At 42.2% G+C, this 18,709-nt stretch overlaps 1 protein-coding gene across 4 annotated transcripts in view; it reads left to right on the top strand.

The window, feature by feature from the left end:
* HIC2 (HIC ZBTB transcriptional repressor 2) overlaps positions 1-18,709 on the top strand; it is a 587,905-nt gene that overhangs the window by 447,263 nt on the left and 121,933 nt on the right. For all 4 annotated transcript variants that reach the window (XM_078667867.1, XM_078667870.1, XM_078667869.1 and 1 more), the window contains one exon: positions 6,441-6,533. The gene's annotated coding sequence lies outside the window, so the exon portion shown is untranslated. The remainder of the gene's footprint in view (positions 1-6,440; positions 6,534-18,709) is intronic.

Here is an 18,709-nt window from a genome sequence, read left to right as displayed (position 1 = left end):
AGGAGCACACCAGCAAGAAAAACTTACTTCAAGACTGTCAATCAGAATTCAGCCCACGCTGCAGTATTAAAACATTCATGTTAAAAGTAGTCAACAATGCCCTCTTTCTTATTCAAAATGGCCCTGTAGTCCTGGTCATATTTGCAGTTTCTGCATCTTTTGACAAGATCAGCCATCCAGCATTGATCCACACTTTAAAAACTCGCATGAGATTAACTGGCATGATTCTGTAATGGTCACGTCCTGTCTTGCCAACTGGGAGCAACTCATTTAGATGGATATTACTGTGTTGTGGACTCTCCCAGTCACCTGTGATACCCCACAAGGCTCCATCCTGACCGCTATCATGTTCAACCTTTATATGGAACCTTTGGGAACCATCTTTGCATAAAGCAGCACCAAAATCCACCAGTATGCCAACACCCACTTTGTCTCAAAATCTCCCCCACCAATGACCTAAAGAGACTTAAAGCCTACCTCGAATGTATCCGCCCCTGTATGTCAACAGACTATTTTATGCTAAGCGCTATGGCACCCAATTTCCTCTTGCATGCTAACACCACCAAACATTCGCTGATTCAGTCATGGCTCTTCAACTTAAACCGAATGAGCTTCATACCTCAACTGAAAGAAAAGGTGAAATCCCTCCGATTGAGCTTTGACTCAAACCTCTCACTCACAGAACACTTTTCCAAGAATACCAAAGCAGTTGGTTCCAACTCTGTCCTGAAAATTAAAACCTTTTCTCCATTGAGGAGACCTAATGATGACAGTTGGTCCTCCTCCACCTAGGTGGAGGCAACAACCGGCTCAGCTGCATCCCAGCGACCACCCTCCCTCCCATGAAAGACCCACCCATTACTGTTCATGCAGTAGAAAAGCTCATTAAGAGACTGAATGAATCCAACCTCATCATCCTCGCACTCCAAGCCCAGATCAACTTCAAGATTAGATGCATCACTTACAAAACCCTTTAGGCAGGCCCCCGTCTACCTAGCTAACATATGGAGGTCAACATAAGACAAGGAGCTCTTTCATCACCAGATAAGAGACTAAATACTACAGGTAGGAGAACACAAGCCTTCTTAGCGTATGCCACCAAGATGTAGAACAACATCTTGTCCAACTTCAGAACAGCTCCAACACTTCTACAATTGAAGAAGAAACTGAAAACTTGGCTCTTCAAGGAACCTCCGATAGGCTGACTTATCACTCTTTTCACTAGCTCTACCTACTCCCTCGATCTCCGTCCTCCTCCTCCCATGTTTGCTCACTGGGGCTTGTCCCCTGTACAGCGCCCCGTTGCTAGCCAGCTGGGTTTGCACTTTACAAGCACTAAAACCTACATATATACACAAACACAATACATATTTTAAATGTTGTGTGTGGTGGATAAGTAGACCTACAGATCTGCTAGATTAAAAATGACTAGATTTAGGACGAGTCTGTACCATTGCCCATGTTTTACTAAGTGATTAGATGACATCTGAACAATGGCATGCTTCGGAGGATGAGAGTGGTCCTTGGGCGCGTTGTGTTTGAATGCAACAGGTTTTTTTCCTTCAGTACTTAGGGATTGTATTTCCATGGGAATGTACAAGCTACAGCTAGCCTGTAGACGTTGATCATCTGTCCAATGGTTGGTCAGTTGTGCCTTCTTGATGCCACACTTTTATGTGAGGAGCTTTGCACTTGTTTTATGGTGGGATGTCTCCATGAACCCACTGACCTATTCTAAAATAGCGCGTTCTATTTGCAATTATCAAGAAATGTTTAATGTAAAGTATAAAATGATTAAATAAATCACATTTCTCAATCAGGTTCTTATACTCCTCATCCATAAATTTAGGAATCCCCTTATGCTGCTCTTCCCACTTTCACTCGCACCCAAATACCCATGCCCCTTTGCCCACAGAAATGATTCACCTGTTTTTAAATGAGTAATACATTCTCCCCACGGCCTCACCAACATTTTTCCCACAGCGACTTTAATCATCTTTTAAGAAGCTTCTAAGGATCTTCTCCTCCGTGTTTACAACCTGTCCTCAGCCCTTCTCACCTCCCTATTAAAAGCCTCGCTTTGCAGTTTTATTGAATATTATGCCAAATTTGAAAAATTTGCTGACAAAACTGAGGATTTAAGAAAGTTGTTGAGGAAAGGCCGTAGGTTTTTGTGGGAGAAGTAGCAACAGAATTGCTTCAGCACAATATAAAATGAGATCTGTATTTGCATGTCAGGTTAATATTTTGTAAAGTGCGATATAGATGCGTATTATTTTAAAGCATTTGTAGGAGTCTTCAATTTAAAAACATATTTGTACACTCTGGAATGTATGTATTTTAGTGATCTGTTTTGGGGGATGATGGAATTAAAACAGATAAGTGTCATCTTGATCATTTTATTTTCGCTGTTAAAGTTTAGTCATTGCCTTTTAATAAATGTTATTTATTTAACGTATTACCAAATGTTGTAGCTACTCATTAGGGTGTGTCAACCTTCACGGTGGGGTAGGAAAAGGATGCTCTTACTCAGTGTTTTGGATGTAGTCAGGATTGGAAAGTAAAGTAAAGCACTTAAATATTGCGCTGTATACGCACCGAACATCTTCTACGTGCTGGTGGTGAATACTGAAGTAGTAAATTCACAACGGGGTGTACCCTAAGGACATCCTGACCTGGGTCAGTAAAGATAGGTATGTATATGACTCGCGGTCAGGCTGTGTTGCTGTTAACACCCGCGCAGATGCTGAACTGAGGATACCTTTCATCTGGAGGAGCGGAAACCAAGCCATAACGTTGTGAAAGATTGGAAAGCCCCGGATGCCCTAATTAATGGCTATGACTGAGGAACCGATTTAGGTCCACCCATAAGAGGCCACTGGACGGCCCGATTTTAAGCGCTCCTTGTACTCACGTCCTGAAGAAGACCCCAGTATGAGGCTTCAATCAACCCTTAATCCATAGGGGTCGAAACGTAGACCGGATTGTTTTTACTTGCTTAACATAGGAAGCAACCCGTTGATACATACAAACCCTATGTTAAAGTTTTTTCATGGAACTAATGAACAAAATTAGTCTGTAAAGGTTGCATTAATCACTGTGATTGTAATATGGTCACAACATCCTTTACCCAGTCCCCACCACCACCCAATCACACCCATCCCTCTCAAACTGTCTCCTCTCTCCTTCACTTTGAGCGCATTCCTTATTGTATTATTACGTGTGAATTTCTAATACTGGTGAATGAATCCACAAGGACTGTTTTGAAGCAACTGTGTTGAGACTTTCGTCCGGTTGACTCTGCTTGATTCAATGAAGAAATTGTTTACTTGCATGAGGCATAACTTGTGGTATTCCTGTAAATATATTATTATGTATATTAATTTTTGAAAATGTTGGAATAAATTCCTTGTACTACACGAAAGTAATTTCCTAATAAGTTTTTTATGTAAAGGTTTTCTATGATGAACTCTTGATCTTAACTAAATAGACACTGACCAACATATACATACCTATCGGTGGTGAATACTGAGGCTGGATAGGCTTAGTGTACGGAGGTATTCATTCTCCAGCATAAATGTTTGTATATATGTATGTGTGTGTGTGTGGTCGCAGTGCATGGTTCGGAGGTGCTCGAGTGAGATTCCTTGCTGCACTTCTACTTGATGTATTTTAGAATGTCTTTATTATTTTCCACTATTGTAGCGTGTTACAGTTATGGATACAATTTGAATCTAACTTCAAATCTCATGTTGTCGTGTTTCGTGCTATCACACAGTAGAACATGTTGGCGATTACGTTTATTTGCTTTGAAGTTATTCCTCCAGGATACTAACGTTGGGGAGGGAGAGAGAGCACCACATGCAGAAGTTGTTGAGATTTGGCCTGAGCAGTTTTCAGAATTAAAAAAAAGGGTTTTTGCTTGGCTGTATGCTACCTGGCAAGATATCCCATAGACTGGCTACGGGCTAGGGCCACTGGTTTGGGCGGGTGCACTGAGGTGGCTCGGAAGACCTGGGGTTGGAAGGCCGCATTGTGTAGAAAGCAGGGATTTCTTGAGGGCCAGGCTGAGCTTGTTGTGTGGTTTATAACCTTGAAGATGAGTCTTGCTGCTGAGGTTTGTACGTCTACCATTGATGGGGGTCAGGAAAGTCGATACACAATAGGAGGACAGCACGGATATTAGTGGCAGACTGTTTGGGGCAAAAAACCCTGCAGCTAGTATTTTTGCCTCTGAGGGCATGAGGTTGGATACTGTTTAGTGGCACACATGGCCTGCAATTTGCAGAATCACAGGCTTGCGACTGCAGAACAGTGATCTACAATGTACTAAAGGTACTTCTGTGTACAACTTATTACAAATCACAAAATGGATCGAACGTGAAAGGAACACTTCTGCTGTTACGGATCCACAGTGAAATCTGATTTACCAATCATTTGTGACGAGAGTAGCATGCTATTAAAAAGTTATACTACCAAGTGGACGTACCAATTAATTCACAAAGTGCCTCCTTGGTAATGGTGTTGTGCAGCCTCTGGGCACAGAATGCAGTAGTTCATGGAACAACTGTCTCCTAAATTGGAAACATGTTTTAAAGCATCAGCTGCTGCTTGAATGTATAGCTGTTGCTGGAAAGAAAAAAGTGTTTCCATTTGGAAATTCAAATACAAGGACTGTAGTCTGTTATTCCTTGCAGGCCACTGTTCTCAGCCAAGCACAGAGGATCACAAATCGCGACCTGCCTAATTAATTTTAATTATTTAGGTAATTGTGTGACCCTCTGCAACTGGACTGTTTGTGATGAGATCTATAACTACATACTAACCAGTCGGTGTGCAATTTGAACATCCTGGATGTGAAAAGGGATTCATGCATCACTCCAAAGATTGTAGATCTTACTCCCTTACCAGAAAGAGTGACCTGGGACAGTGGTCCAGGGTTGGGATAGATGTGTCCCAAAGTGTGGCTCGGTAGTGTCAAAAAAGAGAAATGAAGTTTGGCTGCTTGGCTAGGTTTCTCAGGTAACTGAGGTGGTCCAACAATCAGGAGGACATTTTGGGTGTGGAAAGCATGTTTTTCCTGCCTACACTTCTATCTGGATTTTTACACTTCAGCTCGATTAGTCCCATGGACATCACCACAACAACTTGGGTGAGTTACCCTTTTTCTGGAGACTGTAATGCAGGAAGCAGCCCAGAGTTAGTTCAAAAAAAGGGTCCTGGGAAGAGTCCTCGTACTTCTGCTACCTATTCTGTGCACATGGGGGCCAATTGGACCAGTACTGTTGTGGGGGGCTGCCCAGATGTAAACCAGAAAAGGATGCCGTTCTGCGCTCTGTGTTTTGCTCTCTAGTTTTTCTATGCCCCCACCTGCGACCTCCATGCTGCTTCCCCACACACAACCTTGTTACTTCTGTCCCTCCAGGTACCCACAACCGTGTTAACATTTTTTTAACAACAAAAAACATTTGTGTAGAGTTTTTCCTTTTTATTTACTGATCCAACTCAAGTGATAAACAAAAGGGGGGAAGCCTGTCATTTTCTTGGCATGCCTATGGGTGGTATGCATCCTACAAAACAATGCCAGCTTTTTTCTTTTGTATTCTTCATTAGCCACACTACACAGCATCAGTGATGCTGAATATCATCGCTAAAAAGCATTGGTAAAGCCAATAGGTCCCAAGGGCGAGCGAGTCTTACTGGCTTTGCCATCTCGTTACAAAAGCACAGTAGCACATTTCTATCAATATGTTTTCAGACTTCAGCTTTCTTTATAAGTTTGTACCCACTGAAACGCAGGCACGCGCACACACACAGAAACATGCACCCACACAGAACGCGCACCAAAGCACACGAACACACACATGCACGCACTCACTCTGTGTGCTGAGAAGCAGTAATCCACTCGCGTGCTGTCCTTCCTGTGAGTATTTTCCATAACTCGGGTCTATCCCGAGTTTCACCCCGCGGAAATCTTGAACAATGAATCCCTCAATGCCGTCACACTCGCCATCAATTCTGTTTCCAAGCGAGTGAATGGCTTTGGGTAATCAAAACAGCTTAAGCATTGCTCTTTTAGTCCTCATTCTACATATGAATCGTAAATAAACCCGAAACATTCCACTCAATTCCCAGTGTTAGCTGAGCGGTGACTGTCATGAATAACTCAACTACTTCCTGCTTTCAGTAACATGCTCTCCCTTGAAAATGTGTCTTTTCATGCCGTGTCACTTCTACATACTACATTAAAACGCGCTCTCAGTATGTGCTTGCTTTATTATCTTGTCAATCTTTGTTCTGCTTGGAGGACTACGGAAGCCGAGCGCTGGCTGCACGTGTATTGTGTCTTCCGCTTCCGCTGTGACCTCTCTTTAAATGCTATAAATATGACAATGTGAAATGCCCCTAACACTGCTCTCTGCTCTGGTTCTACATTTCAGGCGGCGAAACCGAGCCGAGGATCAAATGCAGCCAAGCTTTAAACGAGAGCCGCCCCCACCGCCCTGCCGGGCTGCTGCCTGACTTATAGAATGGTAAGCCTGGCTGCCTGCCTGACTGCTTCTTGCTGATGCGACGATCGGGGGCTGGCTTGGGTTACTGGGATGTCTGCTGGGAAATGCGCAGCGCAGGAGTCTTGGCAGGCCCACGTGTGAGCAGCCCTCACAGTCCATTTGTTCCCGTTGCATTCTGGTACTTGTAGGCCTCGTGTTTGCATTACAGATTCAAGATCACACATCTCGGAATGCAAGTGAGAACATCTGGGCTGTTGACCTCACACAAGGACCTGGGTAAAACTAAGGGACTACTCTGCAGCCCAAACAGTGTCCACCGACCATGTCTAACCAAGTGGGGTGAAATGGCGCATCGCGGAGCTCTTGGCTCGGCTTGTTTGTCTCAGAGTTGAAATGTGTGCCCAGCGCTGCTTTCAGCCACCCCAGCCCGCATGCACGCAAGGCCTGTCCTTGTAGCGCGCCCGCCAGAGGCACAATGTTGGCATTTAGAGGGATGCTTGTTTAGGGACAGCCACGCCTCGTGCCGCGGGGCAGGTGGTGAATGGGGTTATCAGTCTGCCCTGACCTATTCTTCGTGAAATGCTGCTTCACTGGCTGGGCCGGCAGCTGCGCCATTGTGCTTGCTTCCTGCCTGCGCGTCATGTCTGACCGAGCCTGAAATGCTGGCTCCTCTTGGTGGCCCCGGTGTGGCCTGCTGGAATGTGGCGTCTCGCAGGTAATCTCTGCATCTTTCCTGGGCTCCTTTCAGGGTGGGCAGGGGGGCGCTCTCTTCCGCAAGGGTTTCCAAGTGCTTCACGCCTGGTTCGCAGACATACATGCACCTTCTATAATGTGGGCAGCGTTGACTGGCTGTACCCCCCTCTGCTTGGGTTTAAACCACTGGTCCCCGAACACACCTCCAGTGGTTATTTAATTTATGGCTTTTACTAAGGGGAGCCAACGACACTGTAACTTTGCCATCATCAGTTTTATTCATGAGTAAAAAAAACGCTAATCGCACTAGAGGTCAAGTGTATAACGTGTAGGAATATCAACGAAACACATAGTGTGTACATGCAGTCAAAGAAGTATACAAAAAATGAGGGAGAGAAGGCTTGAATTAATCTCAGCCACTGGTAATTCCTCGGGGTCGAAGAAAACAATTAATTGCTCGATCTTGGGGGGAGGGGGGGGGGGGGGGCATTGGATATTTGTATTTTCGCAATGTTAATGCCCGTTTCCCTCCTCCCATAACCAGCCAACCTAGAGAAACCAGCCACTGCCCATCTTCAAAGCTACAGCATAGCTGCAAGTTCATGGGATGCCTCAAGATGGGTTTCAGCCAAGTCTCAGTCCTCAGTGGTTTCTTTTGTAATTGATGATCTTAAACAGTGCATTTAGACCAGGTTTAAGTGTTGAGGAGTTCCCCAGGCATGACGTTGTCCCTACTACTATTTATTTTGTGTCTGCACTCTTTGGCTGCACTGCTTTGAGGCTCACATTTTATGTGTGTGCAAAGAACACACATCCTTGTCTGTTTTCAGGCCGATGATTCTGAAATGTTTTAAATTAACCCTGGTGAGCTGGACGCTGTTCATGAAAGGATAAGACTGAGCATTGGAGATTGAATGCGTCAAAAACTGAAAATGTGCTTACAAAATGCCAATATATTTGCTGGGCTTCCATCAACTGCCCTTTAATCCGTGGACTCTGACCTCAGCCAGTTAGGGTGATGAGGAGTTTGAGTATTATGATTGTCTCTGTACTCTTCCTCTCTCACCCGCTTACAGCTGTAACTAAAATATGCATCTACCATCTGCAGATTCTTAGAAAGGTTTGCCTTTTCTGGCCTTTTCACTGCCAGTGATCGCAGTGAATGCCGTTGTGCAATCTCATATTGATTTTGGCAATTCAGCTTACGTGGGCCTCCCAAAATATATTTCTGAGATATACAGCCTGATTCATCAAGGGGCCGTTTTGCGTGGCCCTAATAGCGAATCATAGCGACTCGCTATTGAGGACACGCAAAACGGTATTCATGTAGGAATTGCTAAATAAATAGTGATTCCTACATGTTCTCTATTTGCGAGTAGCAATTTGCTACTCGCAAAAAAAGGAATAACTCCCCATTCATTCCTATGGGCCAAAAGGCCCATAGGAATGAATGGGGAGTATCCCTTATTTGCGAGTAGCAATTTGCTACTCGCAAATCAGATAGCGATTTTAAGGGTGCCAGGGGTGTCCAAAGGACACCCTGTAGCCCCCCTAAAATGCACATTTGAACAGGTGTTGCGCACACACATGTCCAAAGGACATGTGTGTGTGTAACATGCAAAAGAAAAAAATGCACTAAAGTGCTTTTTACACTATTTACGCAATTTACCACCAAGTCAGACCTGGTGGTAAATTGAGACCAAATATAGCGATTTTGCTATTTCTATTTGGTTGATGAATTGCATTTAAGGAATCTCTATTAGAGATTCCTTAAATCGAATTCCTCGCAAATATGCGAATTCTTAAATAGCGATTTTTGCATTTGGGATGATGAATACCAAATGCAAAAATCGCACTCGCAAAGGGCCAGATTCTCAGAATCTGGCCCTTTGCGAGCGCAAATCACCTTGATGAATCAGGCTGTTAATGCATTAAAAGCATAGCTGGCTGAACTTTTCTACATTACCAAAAAATCTACCATATCTCCAGTCGTTTACACTAATTACTCTGGCTACTTGTAAGCAAGAGAATCTTGTTTCCCTTATGATTCGTTGTATTTTTTTATGCCATTGGACCTCTCCTCTTGAGGCACACATTTTGTACAGTTAAAGCCTATGAAATCACTTGGATCTATTTATAAACCACTCTTTGTAGTTTCCACATATGAGCTTAAAATGTATGGTAGAAGAGCATTCAAGGAATTTGCGGCTTAGTTACAAGAACTAAGGTTACCTTGCCTTCAGTCCTAACTCAGATCACCTGAAATTCCTTAAAGAGCTGAACACATGCCTGTTTTATGTCAACCCTGCTTGCCAGTTCTGATGCATTGCTTGCTCTATATTATCTTCACCTAAAGTACCAAAATACCCTGTCTATTGTGAATGTCTCTCTTTAAACATCCCCCTAAATAACATAATCCTCATCAACTTCTCAAGGTTATCCATTCTATGAGAACGTTGGCGTGGATGGTAGTCCACCACAAGTAATAATGTCTCTTTTCTTGTTAAGTTAAGTTTCAGTAGTTTAAACCTGAGCTCGACCCCCTGGTTGCTATAGCACATAGTAGACAGGCTTATCTTAAGAAAATGTGTAAATCATTTAGAAGTACTAAGACATTTTAAACAGTCAGAAACGTAACGCAATAAAATTCCCACTGCAGTTCATAAAAACTAGTGAATATTTTAATTAACAAAACAACCCCAAAATGATAAAAATCCAATAATGGGACCTAGAGATATGAATTTTCAAAGTTTTAAAGGAAATAGCACATACTCTGAAAGAAGCCACTGCAGGGACTTCAGCAGGCGAAGTTGAAATTGGTCAGCTGCACTCTTTTGAGAAGGTGGACTATTTGCAGTTTTCGTGTCCATGTAGTGTAAGAGGAGATCAACCAACTGACCCTTGGAGACCACCTGTTTGTCCTGGATACAAGTGGGAGCAGGTCCAGCCCTTAGGGTCTCCTCACCGGTCTCAACAGCAGATGCAGTTCTTTTGTTTTCCTTAAGTCCCGTAGTGTTCCGAAGAGTGTGCCTGACAGTGCCACATTTATGCATGTAGTTGGTTGTGACTCTAACGAATATGGGGGAAAAGTTCCCTGGTGTAACCCTACCCAGTTTGCAGCAGTCCCTGTGCGCCTTACTGCACACAATCCTACATTGGCCTTCTTCACCTAAAAACACTACAACATAAACTTTCTTCCCCTGTACAGAGTTCCTGTGACCACCCTCGAGGCGTGGCTTGGAAAATGTGCAACCTTTCTTCTTTGTTCACTCAAAATCGGTTCTAGGGGCAGTTCCTCTGCCGCTTGGATTGGTGCCTGACTGGCTAGGGGGGCAAATCAAGGATGCAGGCCTAGGTGTTGGTTACATGTGACAGGGTTGGCATCCTTTGAAGCTCAGGAATGGCTGGGCACAGCTCCCAGGCAATCTGGCTCTAGGAAGAAAAAGACCTCACCACACCGAAGGTCTATTGATTTTTGTCTGGGAGCAAATCACATCTCACTTCAGGGGAGACAATAGGGGGTCCGGTGACAACTGGTCTCTGGCATGAATGCCTTTTGGTTTGGGGCAAAAAAGGTAACTTTCAGAAAGTGTCTGTTCCTTTATGGCAATATAAAATCCGATTTTACCAATACATTGAATTTTAAATAACAATTAGAATGAGCCCTTGAACCATTTTTCTTGCGATTCCCCAACTGAATTTAGCACCTATTAAATGTAATAGTGTAAACCAGTTTAGCATATGAGAGAGCCAGAAGTTCATAGAATATACTCTAGGGTAATGAGGGGCTGACATGGATATTGCTTAGAATTTCAACAGAAAGATGCAATAAAGTTCAATCTCAAGAAGCCCCGAAGGGACCCTGAAATCATCCACCAGTGGCAACATTCAACATGAAAAGTTTTGTTGAAAGAGAGAGGACATTGCATTAATAGATTGGAAATTAGACTTATTTACTCAAAAATCATTCTTTCAGTGATGTGGTAAATTCTAGACTAGACAAGTTTGATTGTTGTGCAATAACGCTAGAAAAGTTACTCAAGACACACACGCTCCGTGGGATGTGTGCAAGAGAATAACTTTTGCATAATCCAAAGGCATGCACCACAAAACATAAATTGACCACTTAATTAAAGGTTCAGCATCTAGCAGGTGTTCATTAGATCAAAAGGGCTTTGTAGCCAACCCTTATCTGCAGACTGACTCAGAATTAAGCGTGGCAGCCTATAGGCTAACTAGCTACAAATACTGAGCAGATCACACAACCAAAATTATTAATATCTTTTTATGGATCTGGGTCAACGTTTGCAGGTGCTAACATACACATTCCCCAACACTGTATCTCATGGCAAATGAGAAAGAAAGGCATCGCAAATTAAAGTAGTGACATATGAACAGTTCTAGGGCGCTTATTATTTCAGATGGAAACATTTTGTTCATGATGTATTTATGAAGGCATAGCCAGTGTCAATTATGTTTCTTATTTTTCCCCATCCTCGGCACCTTTGGAGCTGGCTGATCTGAGAATGAGACCATCTCGTCATTATCCCTCAAGTGGCTACATCTAACCATTACGGTCTTTTGTATAACTTTAGAAATGTGTGTCAGTAGTCCATGAGGACCAGATCTGGGCCAGCTTTCCAAGCTAAGCACCTGGAATGAAGTTATATGCATATAGTCTAAATGGGAATCGTTTTCATGATCTTGAAAATCTGAACTAGAGCAGCTATTGGAAACCAACCTTAGACAATCTGATATTAAAATATCCTTCTATGGATTCGGCCTCTTAAGCTGATGAATCTAAATTAGTGTTTTTAATCTCTCAAATATAGGTATCTTCCTGAATGTCTGATAAAACGTACCCAGCAAATCCGCTGCCCAGTTCGTACTTACAATTAAATGTATTTCGGGCAAAATGTTTGAGACTTCCATTGGACACGTACGATTTGCTGTATTCTAACTTTTACTTTTGCAATATAGAGGTGTGGAATTTAATAAAATATCTACTTGTCCATGGGGCAGGTTGCTTCATAAATCTATGTCCTGTAACAAAATCCACTTGATCCCCCCCAGTGCAGCGACAAATTATCGCAGCAATCTCATTATATAAGAGGTCTGATGTAGCCTCTCTGATTATGCCTGGGCTCACACCATAGTAGTGTTTGAATACTTGCAATCCCCTTACGTGGCCATGTTTCTGCAGCTCTACATACTGGGGCCGAAGGTAGTGGTAAGCAATAGTTCCAGGGTTAGAATGCCCTTTTGAGTCTGTGTAAACCGACTAACTTGCATGTTTTAAGCGTTTTCAGCAACTCTTCTCCAATCTTTGCCCATACTGAGAAATGTTAGAAATTTACTCCTGACAATGGCAGTTGTAAACCTTCTTCCACAGTTGGGAAAAAAAGTGGTTGGAGGGAAAGTGAACTTACAAACACTCAGATTTTCGCATGAGCAAATCTACACATGCATATTTGCTCATGCTAAAATGCAGTGCACAAATATTTAGTAGGAGTACTATTTCTTGTCCTACTTCGTTAAATTCTTAGGCATTCACGATACCGTATAGCTGCACTTAATGCAAGGACAGATATCATGGGTGCACTATTGAGACTTAAATTTTTTTTATTAGGTCTGGCGTTGACCGTGATCTTTTGAGTTTATTAAAATTCTGTCTCCCTCTCTGTATTTGCTGGCTTCACTGTGAATGACCGCATTCTGCTCTTTCACTAGGAGCATCAGCACACAAAGTAGTCTTGTTCAGTATTCAAGCCAGAAAGGGGGATTAAGGCTACTTTGCCCGCACTGGTGATAAAATCCCTAAAATGTATATATGTGTTGGTGCAGGAGGTCTGGGACGCAATCCCCTAGATCCCAAAATTAGAAAACAAGAGGCTTGTTTTACAAATCAAATTACACAAGGTGACCCCGCACACTTCAACAATAAGTAATACAGTATAAATGGTATTATGCATATGGTCACATTTACTCTCCAATTGTTCTCCCAAGAATTCCAAAGTCAGATGTCTTCTGTAAACAGATTCTTTTGTTCACAACTGATGATTAAAAACAAATGGCCAATGCGTTTCGTCCGTGACCGGACTTCTTCAGGGCTTTATTTCCGATAAGATAGAGCAGTACTGGCCGTCAGCAAAGTATCGGCGTCTCGTAGTTCATGCGGTCGACCGCATGAACTACGAGACGCCGATACTTTGCTGACGGCCTATACTGCTCTATCTCATTGGAAACTTGTTGTATTTTTGGAAACGTGCTTTCTTTATTTGTTAAAAATATTTGAATTTCAAGTGTGAAGACCAATGTGAAGCTGTGTCATATAGAAAAATCTAAATAAAGCCCTGAAGAAGTCCGGTCACGGACGAACCGCGTTGGCTATTTGTTTTTAATCATCAGTTGTGAATAAAAGAATCTGTTTACAGAAGACATCTAACTTTGGAATTCTTGGGAGAACAATTGGAGAGTCAATGTGACCATATGCATAATACCATTTATACTGTATTACTTATTGTTGAAGTGTGTGGGGTCACCTTGTGTAATTTAGTTTTGTTCAGTGCAAGTAACTACTTTGGCAGTGTGTGCTTTTTGAGACCAAAAAACAATTTTTGCTTTTGCCATTGTTTGCTATAATGGTGAGTGCCCAACACCTCTTACACCAATATGGTTTTACAAAAACCATGCCAAAAAAAGTCACACATTGACAAAACTAAAAAGCTGACCATCAATTTCAGACCTACTGTCTTTGCAAATGCTTGTTTATTTTTGTTTCCTAAATTCTTTTTGAAACTGGTTACACTGATTTTCCATTATGAATATTTTTGGTAAATTCTAGCATGCATCAACACATGTTACTAAATGATGCTGCAAAGAAATTGTACCTGAAATCTTTACAGTAGTTTAGCAAAATGTTTTTTTCCTGCTTTCATTTTTTTATTAATATATTTTTTTAAAGCAAAGAATCCTCATTCTTGCTTTCAAGGTTCTGCAAATATTTGCATCAATCCAGCATTCTGGGAGGATTATACATAACCTCATATTGTTAAACTTTGAAAACGTGTGTACATATTTTTGTACTGGAATCACTGTCAGTAGTGCAGTCAGAGTTTACAAAATTTACTTAGAGCACACACTCTGATAATACATGCTTTCCATTAATGAACCATACATACAAGTTTGAACAGCATTAACATATGGGCAAAATATTACCTTAACTGCAGACAGTGCCCTTCCCTGAAGTGTGATACTGCAAACTGGCAGCCAAAGGGTTTGTGCTGCTGCAGGGGGTTGAGCCTACTTGTACCAAGGACAAAATACACATAAAAACTTGTTGCCCTTGACCCCAAACAATAAGTCCGGGCTATAGGAATTCCACATCCCTGCTATAACGTCTAGAAATGCTAGAGAAATGCATTGTCTATCAATGATCTACTGTATTCAGTAGATCGTGAATCTAGAACTTACGCAGCTTCATGGTTCTATTACAGAGGTTTGTTTGCTGCTGTGTTGTAATTAGTACAGCTTTGTTGGATGTCATCATACATTAGCACTTTTAGTTGGTTACATTGTTTTGTTTAGGTTTAAGGTACAATCATGCAAGAAAGAAAGAGAATGATTAGAACATTTTCAGCCAAATGTAGGCCACAAATAGTGTGATGAGGGTATCCAGATATATGGCTTTTCCCTTTTGCTAGTAGGGAATTCTGCCTTCTCAAAGGAGCTGCTACCAGTCCCGTCCAGGCTAACTTGCCACCAGTGTTCTCGTGGATAAGGAAATCTTGACACCGGTCTCGCTCCTGTTCACAGTTCTGGCCCAGTCACGAGGCCATTCCTAAGAATGATGCAGTTCCCTCTCAAAGGCCTCAATCACCTACAGCAAATTTTGAAACCGATTTGGTTAGAACCCTAAAGGTTTAAAACGCAGTTGAAATATTAAAACTTTAAATAGTGCCACCGTTTCTGACAGCAGTGAATATTATTCCAGGTGTCAAAATTGTACATGCCATACATATTGTTTTAATTATTTGCACATTGCATAAGCTGGTAAACCATGATGGGTGAAAGATCTTAATGAGATGAGGCACACCTGATGGATTTGTGGAAGAGGGAGGGTTTCGAGAGCTTGCTGGTTCTTGAGCTTCTCCTGATTTGTCTTGGGTTTTGGTGCAGATCGTCAGAAGGTTTCATTCTTTTGTAGAAAATCGTCAATAGAGGTTGAGGAATCTTGTCTTTTCAGTGGTGTTGGTCAAGTTTGGGGTCCTGAAGAGTTTCGCCACCATCGCTGCTGTTTAATTTCTTTGAGACTTTTCATGACCCTGCACGATAAATTTGGCATCTCCTTTCAATCATGTGCCAATGCAGATTTTTCAGGGATTTATGTTCGGCCAGAGATGCCAGCTCTCCTCTATATCAAGGTTGCTCAGGTCCTGAAGACTTGGATGCTTTAGAAGAGCCTCCACCTATATGGGTGCAGGACTGACGTTTTAATGGCTAGCTCAAAATACATGTTGAACAGGTATTCATCAAAGAGTATGAAAACAAAGAGAGGAGTATCCCCAACGAAGATATAGAACAGACTTGTCTGGAGGGTGAGTTTTTTGGCAAGAAGGAGAACATTCATCCTTTTGTTAAAAACCCCTCACTCACCAACCTAGTGGTGACATGCTTCATCATCGGGGTCCACCCTGGTGACCTAGCGCCACCAGGATGTGCTTCAACACCTGTACTACAGTGGAGCGGGTTTATTTATTTGATTGAGCCTATATACCACTGGTCACTTACCAGCAGGTACACAGGGGATCAGGATAGGGTGCGCCTTTTAGGGGGCCCACACCTTCCGTCCTCCTGTTTTTGGTCCTGAGGAATACCGGGCAACCGCCCACATGGTAGAAACATGTTGACCAACCCACACAAACACATATAGAGATCTTCTGGTCTTAACTCACCTACCAGGATCTCGCCAAGTAATTTTTTAATATTGTTCAGTTGCTCCTTAATAAAAATCATATTTTTGAGTTAAACCAGGACAATTTTTAACATATTTCTTTTGCACCTACAGTCACAACCCGCTCCACTGTAGTACAGGTGTTGAAGCACATCCTGGTGGCGCTAGGTCACCAGGGTGGACCCCGATGATGAAGCATGTCACCACTAGGTTGGTGAGTGAGGGGTTTTTAACAAAAGGATGAATGTTCTCCTTCTTGCCAAAAAACTCACCCTCCAGACAAGTCTGTTCTATATCTTCGTTGGGGATACGCCTCTCTTTGTTTTCATATAGTTCCTCCTAGGGGAATAGGAGTGATCTCGGGTTCACTTTCAAGTGGACAAAATCCCTTACTCTCTCTTTGATTGCAAAATTCATCAAAGAGTCCCATCCTTGTTTTACGGCTAATGTCGTTATTAAAAACAAAGTAAAAAATGTACACCGCCTTCGGGTTTCACAAGGTGCCTGCCATATCAGAATAGTGGTAATCAAGCAGTTTACTTTTAGACCCCGACTCATTGAAGCTCATGCCCAGGTTCAATGTTGCAGTGGCCTCCACTTTGCACGCTCAGCAAAAGTTGCCGTTCTGAGTTTTCTTGAACATTATGAACATCTCCCACATAAGTTTTCTCTCCGATGAGACATTTAATGTACCCTCCCAAAGTCTCAAACAAGGTCTTCTCACAAGAATTGTTCTGCTTACAGGTGATCTCTTTTGGTCAGGTAGCATCACTTACTAGAAGCTCACATTTCCTGATCTTTTGGGTGAGACTATCAAACTCTGGCTGTTGCACGATTATTAGGCGGTGCAGTGACATGGTCCACTGTCGAGCTGGTTTCAGTGAAGGTGTGTTATGAATCTACGTAATCCTCCTGTAACCTTCACATCTCTTCCGTATCCTTTGTAATGCACCTCTACACCCAGATATTACCTTCCTCTGCCTCCTTGCTCCCACAATCAGACGCAGTTCCTCTGCAGCCTGCCACCAGAGGTCTACTGTTCAGCTGCTGTGTCTGCACTGCATGCATACATAGTTCTAACCTAAGGTAACTTGTCATACATTGGTGAACTGAGCAATTTATTTATTTCACTGTCCCAAATACTCCAGGTTCTTAGATTTTAGTGTACAGACGGTAAAGCAGGAGTACATTTAGTGTGTGGCAAGTGCATTAGGACTACGTGGCCTTCATAATACAAGGTGTTGTGCAAGCTGTACCTGGACTTCATAGCTGAAATCCTGTGAAGGATGATCAAGGTCTGTGTATGCCCTGGAGAATTTTTTTTATTAGATATGTTATTAAATTATCGCCTATGCTGCTCTTGTAAAACATTTCCTAATCCCATTTTGAAGGCTGTGCTCTTCAACCGTGTACTTTAAAGGGGGGGGGTGTCATCATCGTAGTTTTCTTTGCTTTAGAAGACTCTCCGCAGGATGTGTGTAATGTTCACAGTTCTGCAGTGCTTCATTTATAAAAGAAAAGCTGTCGGTACCCAAAGCTCTCCTCAGAAGCTCTCGATTCCCTGCCCCTTTATCTCACTCTTGTAGGTTCATGCTTTCGGCTTTTTTGACGGTTTTGATTTCTTTCTCTTCCCCCATCTTTCTTATTGTGTATTTCCCCTCTCTTCCTCTCTGTAAATATCTAATATGGAGAAATAAGTACCGGCAACCACCAACTCAAATTAAGCACTGCAGTAAGCACTGCAGTTAGACTCGGAGAACATTCCTTACAGCTGATATGGTACAAGGAAGCACCCTCATTCGGTCTCAAATGAGACCTCAGAAATAGAATTATCATGTAAAATAGAATGATCATGCAACTAAACTATCTCATGAAAGATTTGTTGATCTAGAAGATCATAAAAATTTCGTTTATAATGTAGATTAGCACAGGGAAAAAATAATGTTTTGTTCTAAAAGTGCATTCTTAATGTAGCTTTGTTGTTGGCGATCTGTTTTACCAGGTAAGTCAGTGAATACAGTTTTCTGCGGATCTTCCCTTTGCTACTATTTTGATGGGAAAGTGCTGCTCAGTGTTTAATGGTTAAAGATGAATTCTCAGCTTTAGTTTCTAGTTTTCTTTCCTGTGTCTCTGGCTTATTTTTTTGTGTCCAGAAGGAGCAATGGGAAGTCATGGCATAGCTCGACTTCACTGAAAATCCGTCCTGTCGTTTCCAAAAAATACCTCTAACCGAGCTGTTCCAAAAGTTTCAGTTTGAAGATGCATTGTTGAAACCATAGTCCTTTTAGGAATTGGTAAAATATTTTCTTTCTAATAAAGTAGGTGCACTTTTGAAAGTGCAAAGGATTCTCTTAATGCTTTCTGGATACTTGTAGTGAAATATGTAGCGCTTTCAAAGCAGCTTGTGAGCTTATGTTTGCATTATTGCATGTTTAGTATGGCAATGCCTTAGATTCTTTGAAAATATCCACGTCTTTGTATTGGCATCGCTGTACGAGTGGTTTTAAGTAGCCCGAACCTGCATACAGAAATTTAAAGCAGATGAATACTT

The sequence above is a fragment of the Lissotriton helveticus genome, chromosome 11, assembly GCF_964261635.1.
Source record: "Lissotriton helveticus chromosome 11, aLisHel1.1, whole genome shotgun sequence".
In the NCBI taxonomy this organism is placed as follows: Eukaryota; Metazoa; Chordata; class Amphibia; order Caudata; family Salamandridae; genus Lissotriton; species Lissotriton helveticus.
Note: the sequence above shows the minus strand (reverse complement) of the source record. Positions and strands in the feature narration are given on the sequence as shown.